The sequence below is a fragment of the Peromyscus leucopus genome, chromosome 22, assembly GCF_004664715.2.
Source record: "Peromyscus leucopus breed LL Stock chromosome 22, UCI_PerLeu_2.1, whole genome shotgun sequence".
NCBI classification, from domain to species: Eukaryota; Metazoa; Chordata; class Mammalia; order Rodentia; family Cricetidae; genus Peromyscus; species Peromyscus leucopus.
In genome coordinates this window covers 15,791,860-15,795,964 of record NC_051081.1, presented here as the reverse complement: position 1 = coordinate 15,795,964, position 4,105 = coordinate 15,791,860, and the positions used below count along the sequence as shown (strand labels likewise).

At 37.8% G+C, this 4,105-nt stretch overlaps 1 non-coding gene across 1 annotated transcript; it reads left to right on the top strand.

Moving 5' to 3' along the window:
* The first annotated feature begins 3,664 nt into the window (after positions 1-3,664).
* Positions 3,665-3,877, top strand: LOC114709754. The gene has a single exon (XR_003736974.1). It is a non-coding gene; the product is annotated as a small nucleolar RNA U3 (small nucleolar RNA).
* Positions 3,878-4,105: the final 228 nt, after the last annotated feature.

Sequence of the window (4,105 nt, the reverse complement as noted above, 5' to 3'; positions counted from 1 at the left end):
TTTTCTGTAGGCAGTTTGGCTTATACCGCGTACTCTGCAGTTACCAAAAATGGCTTTATGCGCATGTGCAACTTACAAACTGCCCTCCAAGTTATTCAATTTTTTTCCCTCTAATGAATAAACAATAAAATAAATACATAAATAGCAGAACATACAAAGCCATAACATAACAAAACAACGTCAGAAGAAAGCATAAAGCAGATTAATTGATATTAGAAAAGAAGTATATCTAATAAAATTGTCAACATGGATCAAGAGAATCACTTTCTTTTGTGTGGTCAGGAACTGAACCTAGTGCCTTGCAAATGCCAGGTAAGCATTCTTCCACTGAGTTATATCCCCAGATCCAGAAGCATTACTTACAAGAAGAAAAAGATGAGCACATAGAATTAAACATGTAAATCAATCTACAACTCCCAGGAAGTACACATAAAAGAGAATAACTCAGAAAGCTAAAAGAAAACCTGAATACACAGCATATTAATAAAAGTTAGAGAAGATTTGAATTATTTTTCTCATAATAAAAGACACCCCAAAAAGTAAAAGATTGTATCAATTACACATCTGCATAGTGCTTGTGAATGATTTCTTTACAGTGACTATGAGGTCAATGTGATCCTTCAAAATTCACACAATGAAAAGTCCCAAACAGGATGGTGTTAAGAGGCAGAGTCTTTGGGAGGTGATTGGTCTATGCAACTGGATATGTCTCTTGAAGGAATTGGTGCCCTTGAAGAGAACCCAGAAATGCTCTTGAACTTTCCATCTGAGTAGATAGAAAGGGGAGTCAGCAGCAGTCTATAAGATGGGAAATGTAAGATCCATACCAGAGCTGCCTGACCATGATCGCATCTTCATCTCTATGTCCAGCCTCCGAAGTTGGAACAATAACTTTTTTGTTTGTTTAAGCCACCCAGTCTTGGTTATTTTGTGATAAAGCCAGATCAAAGACAGACAAACCAATGAGGCAACTGCTAAATTGAACAAATATACCAAGACATTTAAGAAAAAGTATTTATTAGGCAATAAAATTCTAACATAAAAGGAGTTGAAAAAAATGTAAGATACTCTCTCCCTTTGTCATTGGCCCAAATCAAACCAAACCAACAAAGAAACGTAACACACACATTAAACATGAGCTGAAACTGTGGTTGTGAGAACTCAGCCCCACATATTAGCAACACTACTTGGCTCTAAGTGTGCAGCTACCCAGACCACACTCAAACGTGGAGTTCCAGTTGGTTTGAATGGTTCTTAGGTGTTACTCATTTATAAAAGTCTCCCAAGAGGCTGTAATGCACAGCCAGAGTTGAGAACTAATGAAGTAATGTACACAATCTGAGAGTTATTTTAATAAAGTTATTATCACACTCTACATTAAACTCTGCATCCTACAGAGAAAATCCTTTAAACAGCACCTACAAATTATTCATAAAAATTGCTCATACACAGTCATAATGAATTCGCAATAAAACCTGTAATGTAGAAGTAGCATAGTCTTAAAGACTCTAATAACAATATGAAGAAGTGACACTGGAAATAAAACATAAAATACATTTTAACCATTAAACATGAGGCAAACCTCCTCCAAACTTTAACCTAATATTTGTAAAACAGAACAATGATAAATTATCCTGATTTTAATTACTGTTATAATTACTATGTGTATATGTAAGATGTATGGCTGAAAGTTTCCTCAGAGAAAAATTAATATTATCCAATTATTTCATAACTAAGTGAGTCTACAGCTATACCACCCTGAACTCACCCAATTTAATCATTATTGAGTAAACAGAGGTTAGGAAAGAAAGAATGGGGCACTTGCTTTGTGATTTAGTCATTTCTTTTAGTGGAAGGATCTACCCAAAGGTTAAAGGCTTGCCAACTAGATATCTTAATAAACAGATTAGTGCCAGCAAGATGGCTTAATGGGTAAATGTGCTTTCCATTAACGCCCAAGTTCAGTCCCCAGAACTCACATGGGGAGGGGAGAATCAACTCTTGCAAGCTATCCTCTGGCCTTCACCATTAGGCATACACATCCTCCCCATCCCCCCATACACACTCATATACACAAATAAATTATTGCAATAAAAAAGCAGACTACAAATTCTATGGAGGACAATTTTTTTAACATTTGATTAAGTATTTGAAAATTTTCTAAATGCATCAATGTATTTTGATCATATTAATCTTATCTCCATCCCCTAACTACTTGTGGATCCAAATTACACATCAACCCCATCTCAACTTCATGTTCTCTTTTCTTTCTTAAAGCTATTGAGTCTAATTTCTGTTCTCCATAAACTTTGGACTATATGGTCATTAACTGGAGTATGGTCAGCCTACCAGGGGATAAAAAGCTTAGGGAAAACTGGTTTTCCTACCCTTAGAAACCATCAGCTCTCAATTGTTCCTCAGCTACAGGTAGAGTCACTCTCATGAGCCTCTCCCCACTTTATACTTGAATATTGACAGGCTTGATTACATGCAGGTCTCACACAGAGTGCAACCATGGCTGGTGTGAGTTCAAGAGGGCAGCAGTCCTTGCATGCTCAGAAGACATTGTTTATCTCCAGTCTTGCCCAACCTCTGGCTTTTATAGTCTTCCCAGTGCAACTTCCATGATACTCCCTCATCCTTGGCAGGAGGGGTAATACAGATGTCCTATTTGTGACTGAGCACTCCAAACTCCTACTTCACACTTGGATCAGTTTGAGGTTCTCTGTTAACCGTGATGCACTACACAAAGAAGCTTCTCTGATGACGTCTGAGAGTTGGACGAACATGTGCATACAGATATGAATTTAGAGGGAAGTTTAAAAATAGTAGTAGTAGGTTCATAGGCATATGTTACCATATGGGTTGTTATGGTAGCTCATGGGGATCACAATTGCATAAGACTGTTGGTGACTTTGACCTTCAGCATCATGCATACCTACCTATTGATACTATAAAAGCTAGCCAGCAAAAAAGACTCTTTTTGGTCAGTACCAACTTCATTTCTCCAAGTCTTGGAACCAATGTGTATATGGTCTTCAGCAACAGGGTCTTGCCATCAAGTTCTGGAGGATAATAAAGAGCAATGACAATAAACTAATTTTTTTTTGGGGGGGGGGCTCTTGGACAATATGACCAACAGCTTTTTGAGAGTATCTCACACCTGGCACTTTTTTTTCAGGCTATACCTTCTAAGAAAAAGTATTATTCCCTAGTGTAGGCAACTCCAGTTAAATATTTTTACATAAATACATTTGTGTGTGTGTGTGTGTGTGTGTGTGTGTGTGTGTGTGTGTGTGTTGTGGAAGCTTATAAGTTAGTGGAGACCATATTTATAGGAAGTGCTTAAGAATATACCACTAAACCGGGCAGTGGTAGTGCACCCCTTTAATCCCGGCACTTGTTGGAGGATCTCTGTGAGTTTGAGGCAAGCCTGGTCTACAGAGCTAGTTTTAGTACAGCCAAGGCTGTTATACAGTGAAACCCTGTCTTGAAAAACAAATAAACAAACAAATAAATAGAAAATATCACAGTTAAATAACTATTCAACTGATTATCAAAAATGCATTAGCATACACAATTTTTTGTGAGAAAATAAAATCTTTTCTTTTCCCTTTTCAAACGTGCATTGGTTCGAAACATACATGTCAAAGGGAAGCTTCTCAGGACTCTACTTGCAAGGATCATTGCTATCGTTAGTTACTAGAGAAGTTTCTCTGACTGTGTAGAGCCCCGAGACTGTGAGGATGAGACGCAGCCTTCTCTCCTGATTTGTGAAGCTGGCTCTAGGTGCTGCTTTCAGGCAGCTGCCTCTTGTGGTTGATGATCCTTTTCTCCCTTTTGGAGAGAGAGTGAAAGGGAACACAGTCTGAATGGATTGTAGTCTGTTTGTTGTGGTTACTAAAGCCAGAAAGTTTTCATCAAAATCCTCAGATTATGTCCTATAATTGTGGACATAAAAAAAGAAAAGAAAAAAGAAGCTCTCTGTTCATTGCAAGAATTGAGAGAGTATGACGGTGAGTACCAGAGAAAGACATGGAGAGCAGAGAGATGCTGGTTTTGGACTCTATTGTACTTTACTTTCCTCTTCCTCAATGAGATGGTC